The sequence below is a fragment of the Sus scrofa genome, chromosome 1 (genome assembly GCF_054392235.1).
Source record: "Sus scrofa isolate SSC_HxYL_T2T_F1_AM1 chromosome 1, Sscrofa_HxYL_maternal_Yorkshire_Landrace_v2.0, whole genome shotgun sequence".
NCBI classification, from domain to species: Eukaryota; Metazoa; Chordata; class Mammalia; order Artiodactyla; family Suidae; genus Sus; species Sus scrofa.
Window position 1 is genome coordinate 43,314,944 of NC_139383.1, and position 16,480 is coordinate 43,331,423.

Below are 16,480 nucleotides of genomic sequence, written 5' to 3' on the forward strand. Positions count from 1 at the left end.
TTTAGGTACAGGGTAGCCAGGATGGAAATTATTGATGTTATACTTAATTTTATCTACTCAATTTTTCTTTTAAATTTCATACCCAATCTAAATTTCCAAAATAAGAAATGAAAGGAAGATCCGAATACAGATAAGTGTAAGCGCTGGTTCTTGGCAATGAGTGCAGACCTCGATAAGCGTCTCCAGAAGGACAGTATATTCAAGACCTCGTGGAGAATCATTTTCTGCAGCTGTTTATTTTGGCCTGGAGAGCGCTGTGGCATGCTGAGTGTGGCTGCAGGCGGTGGGGTGGGGGGTGCTGCTGTCAGCAATGCGGCTGCTGTGAATTCCTTCCCTGACTTGGAATCCTCCTCATCCAGGGCTGGCCCATGGCAGGACCCACTCTTTTCATCCAGGAGGCAGATCTTGCCCTCTGAGCATACTGTCCTGTGCCCTTGACCTAATGGCTGCCAGGTGTTTCCTTGTTGCTCACTGTCCACCCCGCATGCCCCTGTCCTGATAGTCCTGCCTAGTGGTTCCTAACAAGTTTTCCATTTCCAAGTAGGACATGCTGACATGAACCATGGTCATGAGACCCCAGCTACACTTTCACTTTTTTTTTTTTTTTTTTTTGGTCTTTTTAGGGCCATACCTATGGCATATGGAAATTCCCAGGCTAGTGGTCAAATCAGAGCTGTAGCTGCCAGCCTATGCCACAGCAACTCGGGATCTGAGCCACATCTGCGACCACAGCTCACTGCAACCCCTGATCCTTAACCCACTGACCGAGGCCACTCAGGGATACTGGTCAGATTCTTAACCCAATGAGCCACAATGGGAACTCCCACAACTTCAGTTCTGCCTGATGATTCCACAGTGTCCCTGGCCAGGGACCATTCCAGAATTTTTCTTAGTCACAATAGGCATCCAGTAGCCACAGATGCCACTGGATCCATCCAAACTCATCCCTCATGCCTCTTCCTAGGGAAAAAACTTTAAGGTTCTTGCTTTAGTGATAAATTCATTCAACAAACGTTAATTTTATGACCTCATTCTGGCATCTGTTTTCATGAAGCTGATGTGGGAAGTCAGGAAATTAATGGTAAAGAAACAAAAATTAAACTGCAGAGAGTGCTGAATGCTGTAAAGAAAATATGGAGAGGAAAGAGTGTAACTGGGAGAGAGAGGCCCTCGGAGGACATGAAGAGGGGAGTCAGGTGTTCAGTGAGACTGCAGTGTCCCCACATTCGAATGCAGTGTACTCCTGGAAACCAAGGACAACATCAGTTCTTAATACAGTGAAATCCTACTGCCTATCCATCAGGCTTTCATTCATGAAAATCATCAAATGAGAAGGTAGAAATGGTGAGAGGTAAAGTACAATGTAAATCTTAAATTAAGATGACCAAAGGAACACGCTGAAGTCTTAAGAGGAAACATATATATGAAGAACCGCAGCTTCAGGTTAGAGAGTCTAATAATGAAAGCCTCACCTGTTGCCCAGGTGAGGCAGATGAAAGGATGCACCACCATCAGAGGCTTAGTTAGCTCTGCCATCACCTGTGTAGGACAAAACATGGATGGTGTCTGCTCACCCTGGGACGCTGTCCTGCTCGCAGCCTCTAGGCTATTCTCTGGCACAAGAGGTCCTGCTCTATATCACTTGAATCTGTTGGACTCAGAAACGGGAGCCAGGGGTATGTACCTGCTCTTAGGACAGCCAATCCAGAGGCTGACCAGGGACCTGTGAGCCAGCCCAAGGCGATAAGCTCTATGTCAGCAAGGTGCATGCTCTTTCTGCTACTAGGAAATACGGAAGCAGGACAAGAAGCAAGAAAACAGAGACCAAGAGAGAGGCCGAAGCAAATTAATGCTGAACACTGGGGAGAAGCCCATCCTTCTTCAGCTGCTGGTGAGTCAGTATGAGCAGTATCGGTCTACTCCTTAATCCCCCAGCCCTTCAGTGGCTCTGGCTGACTCCGGCTGCCAGTGTCTACATCCCTGGGTCTAAAGGCCTTATTTCCAGAAGCTATAGCAGGCTAGAGGCATTGCAGAATTAGCACCTCTCTGGAGCAGTCCTCAATCAATGGCTCACAGGGGTTGATACGCCAGCTCCCTCACCCGTTGGGCTGGGTATATCTGGGTTAGTGTTTTGCATCATGTCACAGTGAGAGGAAGCTTTTATGGCCCACTGTGATTGTCTTAATCACACATCCTTTATTGGCTGCCTGCTACTCTGTTCTCTTCCCTTCTCTACCGGTGTTTCCTGCACCTCCCAAATAAAGCAGTTGCATGTTAATTCTTGTCTCAGAGTTGCTTCCCTTAGGAGGCAAGAAAATGATTTAGATCCTAAAGCAACTTGGATCTAAACACCAGTTGCCAAGTCACTCCTGGATAGCTGCGCTTGGCATCTGGGGAGGTTTTCATTTTTCCTTTATCAGATAAATCCTTACTCAGCAAGTATCCATTACTAGTGACCAAAGGAGCCTAAATTCTCAAGGCAGGAAACAGGTGTCTGGGGAAGGAAGAAACTTTTGGTTTCTTAGAGATAGAACTATATCTTCCTTTAGGGAGTATTTTTGGTAAATATTTGTTTTGTTCTAGGATGTTCTATCAAAGCAAAGGCACAGTCTTAGTCAAAATATTTAACTAGGACTTCAAAACATCCTATTGTCGTGAATGTCCTATGATTGGCTGCAGTGCAAGCATCAATGACATTTAAGATAAGAGGTGACTGTCTAGTACATGACACTGTTTTGGTGAAAAGCTAATAACTAATGATATTGGGGAATTCTTTGGGAATAATACAGAGTTGGTGGTGAATGCTTATCTAATAGATGCCACTTAAAGAGGGCCAGAGAAACAGGTGATTCTATTATACTCGTTCTGGAGAGAAAATGTTTCTCTACAATTTGAATCTAGACCCGTGTGTGTGTAGAGAGAGTGGTTATATTATCATACATTCATATTAAAAATATTATGTACTAGAGTCCAGGAAGAAAATTCAGGAAACCTTGAAATGGCCAAAAATGACCTCTGAGTGTTGGCTGCAGCACACACTACCAGGATATCTCCAGCTCTCATTGTTGTTATTTTGTACTCTAGGTTGTAGAAAATGATAATAGTGAACATGATTGCTGTCCATAGAAATGCAAATGGGAGTTCCTTGGTAGCCTAGTGGTTAACGATTTGGGGTTGTCACTGGAGTGGCTTGGGTTCAATCCCTGGCCCAGGAAATTCTACATGCTTTGGGGCGTAGCCAAAAAAAGAAATGCAAATGAGTGGTATCAGGTGCAATTGATTATTGCCTGGTGGATCTTGACTAGTTTTGCTGTCATGTTAAATTCATTTCAGCATTTCACATTGCCTACATAGGTAAGGTATTTTAAATTCCCCTTTGAGGGAGTTCCTATTGCGATTCAGAAGATTAAGAACCCAACTAGTATCTATGAGGATGAGGGTTCGATCCCTAGCCACACCCAGTGGGTTAAAGGATCTGGCGTTGGCATGAGCTGTGGTGTAGGTGGTCACAGATGCGGCTCGGATCTATTGTGGCTGTGGCTGTTTTTTAGGCCGGCAGCTGCAGCTCCAATTGGACCCCTAGCCTGGGAACCTCCATATGCCATGGGTACAGCCCTAAAAAAGCAAAAAATAAAATTTTTCCTTTGAGCTGATTGTGACATCATGCTGGTCCCATCTTTGATTAATTAGTCAAATAAAATCTTTTGTTTGTATTCATTTTATACTAATATAAGAGTTATGATTTTACCCTTTAAAAAACTGCCCTTTGACAATGATACATAGGTAAGGGGAAAGAAACCGGGCTGTGCATTAGCATGAATTGTGCTGTCAAGCTTCAAAATATAGGGGTTTTGTCTGGAAATCATTGGGAAGTAAGTTCAGAGCCAGAGGAACATCTTTCGGGTGGAGACTGTCAGACTCCTCACAGGAGGCTGCCTGAAGTGGAACCAAGCATGCAGCCCTTGGAATCAAGCAGAGATGAGTCCAAGTTCGTATTCCACAGTTTTCTAGCTTTGTGGCTTTGGGCAAGACTCCGAACCCTTCTACACATCAGTTTTCCCATTTGCAAAACAGCAATATCTTAGGGTTCTTAAAGGGTTAAGTGAACTGGCACACATGATACCCTTCATGATGCCTGCACACATGAATCTGTGATAACTAGCTAGAACTAAATATATCACCATGTGAATTTTTAGCATGTTGCAAGAATAAAAGTGGTTGAGAATAGCATGTGGGAAAGCACTTCCTGAGCTGGGCCAGTCAGGACCAGTGACGGCCAAGGAGATGCAGGGGAAGCTGTGTGGGGTGGGAGGCCGTGGGCTGACAGAGGGAAGTCATCAATTACAAGATGAGCAGTTGGGAGGCTTTGGAGGAAAATGAAGTAGCCATTGTTCTTCTTTACTCTAGAGAGGCCGGTGCTGGAGTTTCTAACACAGATTACAAGGCCTACAAAGCCAGACCCCGAATGCCGTCAGAGAAGCCACGTGGAACAGGAAACTGAACGAATTCCATGCTTGATTGTTGTTGTTGTTTGTCTTTTTAGGGCCGCATCTGCAGCACATAGAATTCCCAGGCTAGGGATCTAATTGGAGCTGTGGCTGCTGGTCTACACCACAGCCACAGCAACGCAGGATCCACACCACATCTGTGACCTACACCACAGCTCAGGGCAACGCTGGATCCTTAACCCACTGATCAAGGCCAGGGATTGAACCTGTGTCCTCATGGATCCTAGTCAGATTCGTTTCCTATAAGTCACAACAGGAATTCCCATGCTTGGGTTTTGGCATCAATCCAGAGTTCTTGTCTGGGGAGGCCAAGGAAGGCAAAGGTAGGAACTGGAAGCCAGACCCACAGGCTAGACCTGAGAGTTCACAGTGTCAGAGTCAGCGGGCTGGGCCAGTCCTGGTCTTCCAGCCACAAGGTGAATGACAAGTCCTCACCCTTCGTTATAAGCTGTGAATGTTAGACTATGAGTCCATGAGGCCCCCTAGCCCAAAGGTGAATAAAAGTCACACACACACACACACACACACACACACACTGCTTCTGAAAGTATCAGTGAGGGGCAGCCAAGAGGCTAATTATACCTGACTGGCATGGCTGCAACCCAGAGCCAGGCTTCCTATTGCTTGATTTCTTCTCTTCACAGGGTTTTGGGGAAGCACAGATCACTCACAAAAGAGGAAGGCATGGACATTTAAACAAGAGGCCCATTACTAGGCAAAATGTCCCCAGGACAGCATCCCTATTTCATTGCTGCTTCCTTTTTTCATTAGATAGTTTCACCTGAGCCCTTCTCTTTGTCTGGCTTTCTTTCATTTATAGAAGCGTTGAAAAATTTAATCCATGCACTCCCCAAAATAGAGTTCTCTGTTTAGCTGGGCAAATCCTCTTCTCAAGCTCTCGCCTCCTCGAATAAAGTTGAGGTGGGAGTCCCTGTCCGGCCAGTTAAATATATATCCTCATTGCTTTTAATGACTTAACTTGTTCTTTTTTTTTTTTTTTTTTTTTCTTTTTTTGCTATTTCTTGGGCCGCTCCTGCGGCATATGGAGGTTCCCAGGCTAGGGGTCCAATCAGAGCTGTAGCCACCGGCCTACGCCAGAGCCACAGCAACTCAGGATCCGAGCCGCGTCTGCAACCTACACCACAGCTCACGGCAACACCGGACCGTTAACCCACTGAGCAAGGGCAGGGATCGAACCTGCAACCTCATGGTTCCTAGTCGGATTCATTAACCACTGCGCCACGACGGGAACTCCTTAACTTGTTCTTTTATTCATAAATACTGCATCTTTTAGATTTCTTCCTCAATCCCTGGTCTTCCCAAGGCAGTAACTACTGTTAAATATGGATATGACCTTATGGAGGGGGAAGGGGGCCTTGGGCCCACAGACCGAGACCTCAGGGGCCTTCTGGAATTTATAAAAGGCCTCCACGTGTCCTCCTGCCACTTCACTGCAGCTGAAGCCTGTGGATGGTGATCTGAGGCCTGATCTCTTGGCTTGACAGGGTCTGGTGGTCTTCCCTTGCAGACTGGGCCTCCCCTTTGCACCTCAGCAAAGTTCTGCACTGACCTTTGGCTTAAGTTGTCTGTGCCAAAGCCTCAGCACAGACATGCCTCACCGTTTCTTCTATGATTATCATGGCACTTACCTTTCAGCTACCTGCTGATTACCTAAGGAGCTTCCACCCCATGGAGGAGGGGGCCTCAGGAGCATGAGTCAGACCTTGTCTAGTGTGGATTCCTGCTGATTGCATGGGGCCTCCCTGTGTCTCCTTCCAGGGTTCTAACCTGGGAGTGGGGCACAAGATCCCTCTGCTTTCAGTGTCCTCTCAACTAGCAGCATCCAATTCTTTGGAATGTGGTCTGAAGATCGGTCAGAACATCCTTGCCCTAGTGGACTTCCCCGACCTCTATCTTTTTTTCTCCTTCCTCTCTACACTGGACTGGGGAGGGACAGGCTTCCCCTTCCTTTTACTGTTGGTTGGAACTTCTCTTACACTATGGCTGCCTTCCTTAGAACAGCTAGTGTTACCACCCAGTTATCTTCCAACTTTAGAAGGGACTGCACCTTCTGAGCTGCCCAGCTTAACATGGAGCTGTGGAGCAAGCAAAGACCAAAGTGAAGCCATTAGCGTCTCAAAAATATATCTCTGGAGTTCGGGTTGTGGCTCAGCAGGTTAGGAACCTGACATAGTGTCTGCAAGGACGTGGATTCGATCCCTGGCCTCACTCAGTGGGTTAAGGATCTGGTCTTGCCAAAAGCTGTGGTGTAGGTCACAGATGCAGCTCAGATCTGGTGTTGCCCTGGCTGTGGCATACGCCAGCAGCTGTAGTTCCAATTTGACCCCTCACCAGGGAATTTCCATATGCCATAGGGGCAACCCTAAAAAAAAGAGGAAAAAGGTATCCCTGCATTCAGGTATTTAATCATCAGGACACCCTGGGCATCTAGACATACCAGGCACTGGCTGACATCAGAGACACAAACAGGAGGAAGACTAGGTTCCTGCTCTCAGAAGCCTCATAGGCTAGGTGAGGAGGCAGACTTGGCAGTGATCATTATAAACCAGTATGGATGGTTCCAGAGTGTAGGGTAAGAAGGTGCGGGAGAGCACCAGGAATGTGTGAGTTACTCTGTGGGGACCCGAGTGGTTCTGGGCAGGCTGCTCAGAGGAGATGATAGGTTAGCAGAACTAACCATTCAGAAAAGAGACAAGCCATCCCCACAGGCCAGTGAATGGAGACTGGACAGGAGATGATGAGCTTGGAGAACAACAAGTGGCTGGGGGCAGAAGGAGATGATGAGGTAAGGGGGTCTGACATCAGCATGTGAGTCTAAGGCTGAAGAATTTGGACTTAATTATGTGGGCAGTGGAGTCCTTTGGAGAGACCTGTCCATCCATGGTGTGTATCCCAGATCTTAGCCTCCCTTGACAGCGTATCTGGGGAAGGGGCATCTTTTCCCTTCTGTTCTGAGCCTGTTCCACACTGCAGCTGCTTTGCTCCTTCCTCCCAGGGCTGCCAGTGACCTTGTTTTTGGTCACTGCCTGAAGCCCCTGGACAGCTGTGCTGCTTGGCACACAGATGCTGCCTTTGCATCGTGGTGAGCAGAGAGGTGAACGTGGGGCTGTGCCCTTTGTATTTCCCCACCACCGTCACATAGTCTGTAAAGATACATCAAGCTATGGATGGGTCAGGGGAGTGCAGAAGTTTAACATTGCAGCAAGAATCTACTTGGAACTGAATATGGGTCCAAATCTCATGATCTGTAACTCTTAATGCCAGAAACCTCTGAACGCTGATTTTAAATGTTTGCACTCACCCATAGAGGCTCTACTCTGTGATATCACTGTTTGGTTATGTTTCCTGGCACTGTTTCTGGCTTCGGGACAGAGTATGCTCTCAGAGAGTGTCAGAGTTAACCTCAGTGCTAGGAGCTCACATCAATGGAATGACTATAGTCCAATTTGGCTCCATGACTGTGAATGAAGCAGTAACATGGTAACAACAAAATAGTTTTCCAGAAACAACGACCCTGATAATATGCTGCCAAGAGACGTAAAAGAGAAAGAGCCTTTCTCTAGATGCCTGAGAAATAAGGGCCTTTTTGCCATAGAATTTTAACTTAAAGCAGAATTTGTTTTCTCCGGCAGAGAGCCTTCTGCTGGCAAACCTGAAGGTGTTTGTTTCAACCAGCTCTTTCTTACAATCGTAGTGAATCTTTCTCAGCAACAAAAGTTCACCCTGGGGATTAGTCAAAGACAAGCTTAAAGAATTCATTTAGGGCGTAAACGTATGTGCCTTAAATGGCACGTTTAGGAATATAAGCTTCATAATAGTGAAGAGTTTTTAAAGGTTTTTAAGCAAAGCATAAAAATACAGTCAATTCTCATTATTTTGGGGTAGTTATGATCTATAAAGTCATGGTAACACTGAATTAGCAAAGACTGACCTGTTCCTCTTGGGAAAATACAGGGTCAATGAAAATTAATGAAAAAATTAATATGAAAAAATACAAATGCTTAATATGATTATATAAACATGGCAGGACAATGATTTCTTTTTCATTTTTATATGTTAAAAGTGATCTTGGTAATAAAAATATGATTTGGTTAAAAAATAACAGAAAAATATTCGTACATTGTAAATGGAAGTTGGTAGCTATACTGAGGGGAAAAACCAAGCGTTAGTAAGTGTGGTTTGCCCCTTAGCTTTAGAATGTTCTCAGTAGTGCACTGTTATAAGCTGTAAGCTTATCTTTGTACCTTAGAGCAGGAAACTGGATGGGTGGGGTGTACCACCTCTTGTTATGATAAACAAAGGGAACAACATCAAAATTGAATTTCCATCTTCTACTACTGCATCCTAAAAGAGAGTGACTATATTTTGCTCAATATTCTTCCAATTTGCCTTAATTCCAGATTTCTTTTTTGTTGAAATTGCTAGCAAAAATTATTCTATGGTTTTACTTTTTAAAAACTCCAGTATACTTGCAGTAGACTCTATAAAAAAGTGCTTTTTTTGCTGAAAATGCCCACACGGCTGAAAAGGGGGAAAAATTGTACTGTAACAATAAGTGGATTTCAATTGTTTCAGCTCAGGTTACACAAAAGCCTAGGGATTTTTTTTTCTCTCTTTTTCTTTTCTTTTAGGAGGAAAGTGAATGAGCAAATGAATGAGCAAGTGAGTGAGGGAAGCTTGCCAATCCTGCTTTCTGCAAAGGAAATGTTTGCCACATGGACAGAAAAGATGACAGACCGCAGTTCCTCCAGCTGTAGCAAGATTAAAAAATGAATACTAATGATTGATTTCAAATTAGGCAGCTCTTTTTCTTTTGCCTGCAGCTGATGCGGTAAGGGATATGGAGTCTCAAGAGATCACTGGTGTTTAGGTGGCTGTAACTCACCCAATCACCATTTTTTTTTTTTTTAAGTCCTTGTTATGTTCAGTTTCATGAGACTTCATGTTTTTAGCATTTTAATTGTGTTTGTTCACTCCAGTGATGAAACAGATTTTGTCCCCAGCCTGTTTTCCATCTGGTTGCTTTGTAATCATAAACAAACTAGGTTAGAAGTGATTTTTTTAAAGCCAAAACTCCCATTTTCTATTCTGTTTCATGTAGGTGAGCACTGGAATGAAATTATTTTCTAATTTTCTTCATGCGCATTTATTATTTAGGGTGTGTATGTGTGTATTTAAATATATGTATATATCATGTCTATATCTGCATATACTGTTATATGCACACATTAATATTTGTATGTGTATATATAATACTGATATATGCAGATATATACATGCACATACCTCTAGTTTTTCTCATTTATTGGCCCTTTAAAGATTTTCTGTTATATTCTTTCAGACTGTCATAGTTTTAGGACATGACCTGTGACCTCAGGTGTGTGCAGAAAGCGGACATCACCAACCGGGGAAGGCGGGTTTGTTTTGACCGCCGTATCAGGAAGGAAAGGGTTGTATAGACGTGAACTGGAGAACTCAGTGAGCATGTCTGACATGCTGAAAGTGGTGTGTTGGCCCCAGGGAAGCCTGGAAGGGTGGTGCCCTCCACACCATCTCTGTCCTGTGGGTCCAGGCAGTAAGGACGTTGAGGACGGATCCTCTGCTGGGTGGGCCATCAGTGCCCTCAGTGAAGGTAAACTCACACCCTCACATCGTAGCAGTTCTTTAAAACCAATCCTGTCTTTATTTAGAAAGATGCAGCGGGTGGTGAGGGGAGCCAGCAGAGGAGCTGGGCAGGATGGGGCAGGGCGGGGTGATTAGCACGCAGCCGTCTTTCTGTTCTTTATAGATCTGCCCACCTAGCCTGCCAGTTCAACTTTAGGGAAAGATCCTAGAGACTAGAGATGGTCCTGTGTCTCTCCGTGAGCAGCCCAGGGTCAGTGCTCCACACAGCCAGCTGGGGGACCAACGGGCTCTCCTTCTGCTCTCAGTGGCGGCCAGGTGCTGCCTGGTCCCCTGCAGCTGCACACGAGGCCCTGGAGAACCCGGAGCACTGCTGCTGCCTGGCAAATATTGCACGTTAGTGCCCCTAGATAAGGGCCCCTAGATGGGCAGCTGTGGCAAGCAGGGCTCTGAACAGGCTGGGAAGGCCATTCTGGGTCCTGTTTGTACCTATGCGTAGCTGCTGAGATGTTATGGGGTCAGGGGAAGACCAGGATGAGAGTGCACAAGGGGTGCAGGAGGAGAAAGGAGAGGGCCTCTCTCCTTCCCTCTTATCTATCACCCTCCATGGGCCACATATGCTCCTCTATGCTTCTTTTGAATCTGGATGCTATTTTAGGGGTCACTAGAAACAAAGAATAGTGAAAGAAAAGCTTGCTCCTAGATACATACCTAAATGCATGCCCAAGCTATCCTTAACTTACAGGACTATGCAACGTTGTCAAGACTCAAGGAGGGGTCTCCCCTCCTGCCTGCTTCAGAACTGGGCTCCATCAAGTACCCTCTCTCCAAATCTTCAACTTCCTTACATTTCCAGGCTCTTTTCTCTGGAAGCTAGCCCACAAATACAAGAATGCATGCAAGAATCTATCAGCCAAAGGAAAACAAACATTTATTTGAATTGGTGCTACCTCAATAAGTGTCCCCTTCCTTTTTATACAAATTCTCCAAAGAATAGCTGACACCCACTATCTCTACTCCTTCACCATATGTTTGCTCTCAGGGCGTTGTGATCTGTCTTCTGAGCTTCTGTTTGAAGGTTCTCATTGTTCACCAAAGCCCATCTCATTTTCAGCCAGTGGACTCTATTTATTCTTTATCTATCTGGACCTCCTTGAGGCACTGACATCAGAATGTAAATCTTATCTGTGCAGAGATTTCTGTTTTGTTCTCTGCTCTATCCACAGCATCTGGAATAGCGCCTGGTATGGAGTCTGGGCTCAGTAAGTATTACCTGAATGAATAAACTGATGAGTTCTTTCCCAAGACTAACTGAAGCGTCCACTCCTGGGCTTTGGTGACTCAGCACCCTCCTGGCTCTCCTTCCTGACCATCCTTTTTGCTTCTTTCACAGAGACCTTTCAGTGAACATCCTTGTGTTTTGCTGTTCCCCAGGGCTTTTCATCCTACTTTACTCTGAGTAATCTTATCAACTGGATGTTTTCGTGACCTCTGCATGCTGAGGAGTCCCAAATTATATCCTCAGCCGGGACCTGTCTTTGGAATTTCAGGCTCAAATATCCAAACATCTGTTGGTCATCTTTCCCTTGCACCCTATAAAATATCTCAAAAATCAACCTTTACTGAACCCTCAGTCTCATCCCCAGATCTGCTTCTTCTCTTGATCTCCAGTTATGGTAGCGCCCCTAGCCCTTATCACCAGAGCCAGTGTTAGCAAGGACTTTAGTATGAGCCCCTGCTTGGAGTTAGTCACATCTTTTTTGTGTCCGGCCAACTGGAAGGGCGGATCTGCCTTGGAAACCTGTTTACACAAGGGATTACAAGTTCTCTCGGGAAAGGACTCATCCTAAGGGATGGACAGAGTAGGCTGGCTTGAAATTGCTGACTCTAGAAAAGCTGATGGTCACTTTTTACCTTTTCTCCCTTTTAGATTCCCTTGGGATAGGAAACTCAGCACTTATTATGGTGACCCTTAATATAATCCTACTTATGCTAACTTGCCTCTTCAAAGTTTTAAAAATTCGCCTCTGCATCCTGATCATTTATTTGCCTGTTTGCCCTCAGCTCTGGTCCCCAGCTTTCCTCTGCTCTGCTCTGCATTGCAGGAAAGTGCATTTCCCTCATCAGTGGGGTTCCAGGTAGGGTTGGCCATGGGAGGCACTGCTGGAAGGCTGGAAGGTGGTGGCAGGGTGTTTTCCCTCCCCTGCTCTGCCTTTGACAGCCTCTTCCCGTGAGAGCTCTACTTCCCACCAGATGCCTCAGCTTTGGCTCTGCTAACTCTACCTCCTCCCTTTGTCCTTCCAGCCTAGGGGTAACAGGGACTTCTTGATTTCTCATTTGCAAACCTCCAGATTGCTCCTTTTGCCTCGCTTGGGCTTTTCATCAGCTTCATCACTGGACAATCAACTCACTATATTAGTTTTCCCTCTCTTTGAAAGACCCCGGTCATCCCCCTCCTATGTTTCTCTATCCCTGTGTCCCACCTCATCTTCCTTCCTCCAGTCTTTAAATTACCTTGAACCTGCTATAGCAATGTGTCTGTAACACAAATCTGATCTCGCCACTTCCATGTTTAAAACCCTTCCATGATTTCATGCACATCTAGGAAAAATTCTAGACCAAACACACCCAACAGGGTGGCCATTAGCTACATGTGACTATTCAGCACTTGAATTGTGGCCATCAGAATTGAGATGTGCTTATTATAAGAGTGAAATACTCAGTGTATTTTGAACACTTAGTGCAAAAGAAAGCTCAAAAAATACCTCATTAATTCCTTTTAATGTCAATTATGTGTTGAAATGATAAAAATTGATTATATTAGGTTTAAAAAATATTTTTTTAATTAATTTTAAATTTTACCTGTTTATCTTTTTTTTTTTTTTTTTTTTTTTTGTCTTTTTAGGGCTGCACCTGTGGCATATGGATGTTCCCAGGCTAGGGGTTGAATTGGAGCTGCAGCTACTGGCCTGTACCACAGCCACAGGAATCCAGGATCCAAGCTGCATTTGTGACCTACACATAGTTCATGGCAATGCCGGATCTTAGCCCACTGAGTGAGGCCAGGGATCAAACCTGCATCCTCATGGATACTAGTCAGATTTGTTTCCATTGAGCCACTCCTATCTGCTTTAAAAAAAAAAAAAAATTATTGGAGTGTAGTTGATTTGCAATATTGTATTAGTTTCAGGTATACAGCAAAGTGAATCAGTTATACATACACATATATCCATTCATTTTCAGATGCTTCTCCATATAGGTTGTTACGTTTTTGCTGGGCTTTTAAAATGCGTATATTACAAAATTAAAAAATATAAATGCGGCTTTGCATTTCTTTGGGGCAGCACTGTTCCAGACTATGAGGCCCCCGGGATCTCCACCCTGCTCACCTCTCCAGCCTCACTGACACCACATGCTGCTTTTCACTTTAGGCTCTAGGAAAAACAGAGTCAGGATCTACTAGTTCTGACCCTTCCACCCCACCGCACCCCAGGTCAGTTAGCGTCACACTCCCAACTACTAGGGGTCATGCCCACCCCCACCTGCAGACTCACCCCCACCAGGAAAAAGAAAGGAATGCTGAGAAGAGTCCAGGATAATGCAGATGCTGGGTTGAAGGCTGAAACTTTCCAGGAGAGGCTCAAAAATGTCGTGTGTTAAAACTTGGTGCACCTCCCTGAAAGATCTTGCTGGGTCTTTCTCTTAGCTTTGATTCTTCCTTAGATAGTTGTTGCTGCTCTTGAGTCATCCATTCACCCCGAGGCTGGTGGAATATGAGAAGCCAGATCCTTCCTTCTCTTCCTTCCATTCAAAGGAATGGTCCTGTAGCTCATCAGCTTCAAATAACAGAGTAGCCCCTGCTCCTAATAAAGCGGGCTTACCCAGGCTATGCTCTGTGTCTGCAGCTCTTGCTTGGAGGCTGCAGTGGAAGTTGAGGAAAGATGGGGTCAAGGTTTCAGAGGTGTTGATCCTGATAGCTCAGAGGCACAGCTAAGGCACACCACACTGTGTCCTGGCTCTGGGCCTTTGCTCATGTACCCTCTGCCCCACTTCCCTACTTCTTCCCTCTCCCTGCTCACTCCACTTGTTCTAAAAGATGCATTTCAGCTGTTCTTCTGGGCTTGCTTTCCTGACCCCTGCCTATTAACACCAATGTTGGATTTATCACATCTTCTTTTTACCAATCTGTCAGTATGGCTCTCTCCCTCATTGCACTGTGTGAGTGTCTTAATAATGGCAACATTATCTTGTTCATCTTCGACTCTAGTGCCTGGCCAGAGCAATGATCAGTTAATATTAAATGAATAAATGGATGGATAGATGGATGGGACGGGGGTGTGAATGATGAAAGTATTTCTGAGATTCCCCATAGTACCTGACATAATGTGTTACACAAATGGATCCATAAATATTACCATTTAACTGACGGAAAGTTAGGTTCCAAGATATGCTCATTAAACTAAGCTACAAAATCAAAATAAAAACCAGATTGCTGGTCTTGCTGCCAGTATTTTTGTATGTCAGGAATACCCCCAGATTTGGATTAAGTTTGGGGCCAGTTTAGCTGTAGACCCGGACAAAGACGGAAGAGGCAGATTGGCAGAGTGACGAGCTGTCACGTTTCCAACAGGACAAACAGCTCATCAGCCAAGAACTCTCTCTCTCAGATGTCAATTTACACATTTCTCAATTAATGATTAAATTCATTGCTATCTTTTTTGTTTGTTTGTTTGCTTTTTAGGGCCGCACTCTCGGCATATAGATGTTCCCAGGCTGGGGATCAAACTGAAGCTGTAGCTGCTGTCCTACACCACAGCTCACAGCAATGAGGGACCATTGAGAGAGGCCAGGGATCAAACCCGAATCCTCATGGATACTAGTCGGATTCGTTTCCGCTGAGCCACAATGGGAACTCCCTCATTGCTATCATTTTTATCTTGAATTTAATACTAGTGTATCCGAAGGTATACTGACTCCAGAGTGGGAAACCCGAGTCCTGGTTAATATCAGGATTTCCTGACAAGTCATGTATTCCCTCTGAATCTCTTTTTTCATCAGAAACTGGGAGAAATAGCACTTACTCTGCCTATTTCACCAGGTTGTGGTGAGAATCAAATTGAATTAGGTTCATGAAGAGCTTTGTAAACTATAAAATGTTGTACAAATGTTGGCTATTATAATAGTATTGTATATCATTTCTCAATTCCACAGGGACTTAGAAGGAAATAGTTGAATAAGAACATAATTTGATAGAAATATTTGCACATTCAATTATGTTTTATCGCAGCCTACCTGCCCAAATAGTTTTTTAATCTGTATTAATCTTAAATGCTGTTTTTATTAGCTGGAGTTTCAAAACACTTTAATAAACAAATCTCTCTGTGTATAGAATCCAATCTTTCTATTTGTCATGTTGGCAGTCTCAATTAAATGCCCTGACATGCATTTTAATTCTTTTTTTAAAATAAATAAGACACTTATCCCTTTTGAAGCTGAAGATGGACTAGGAAATATTTTGCTGGCCCAGAGTCATATGTGTGTGGGGGTACATGTGTGCATGTGCATGTGTGTATGTGCATGCAGGATGGTCATTACTTTATTGAGAACTTTGTTCGATTCTAGCTCAACACTGGCTTTTTCCATGCCCTTATGTTTACTTAATCAAATTTTAAGAATAGTATTTAAATTATAACTTACAGTAGGATGAATAATGGTCCCTAATGATAGCATGTCCTAATCCCTGGGACCTGTAAGTGTAACCTTAGATGGAAAAGGGATCTTTGCAAGTATAATTAAATTAAGGTGTTTGACATGGGGAAATTCTCCTGGATTATCCAGGAGGACCCCAAATGCAAACACAATTGTCCTTGTAACATAGAGACAGAGGGACCATTGACATGCAGACTCAGAGGAGAAGACCACATGACCACGGAGGCAGAGATGAAGTGATGTGGCCAAAAGCCATGGAATGCTGGCAGCCCCAGAAGCTGGGAGCAGCAAAGAGTAGTCTCTCAGAACCTCCAGGGAGTGACTCTGCTGGCACCTTGATTTTGGCCCATCGACACTTACTTTGGATTTCTGGCCTCTAGAGCTGTGAGCAAATAAATTTGTGTTGTTTGAAGCAGCCAACTTTGTGGCCAGTCATTTTAATGACTTTAGGAAACTCACACTAACCCTTCATGTGACTCAGCAGGAAAGGCACTTACTTATAAGAACTAGTTATAGATCAGTGATTCCTAACTTCCTCTGGATTTAATAAAAATGTGTTACTTGGAGTTCCCGTTGTGGCGCAGTAGTTAACCCATCCGACTAGGAACCATGAGGTTGTG

General features: G+C 44.5%; 1 long non-coding RNA gene across 1 annotated transcript; it reads left to right on the forward strand.

Annotated features, from left to right (window-relative positions):
* Nucleotides 1-915: 915 nt before the first annotated feature.
* On the forward strand, nt 916-15,547 carry LOC110260244 (uncharacterized). Its single transcript, XR_014804830.1, has 2 exons — nt 916-1,891; nt 9,161-15,547. It is a non-coding gene; the product is annotated as an uncharacterized LOC110260244 (long non-coding RNA).
* Nucleotides 15,548-16,480: the final 933 nt, after the last annotated feature.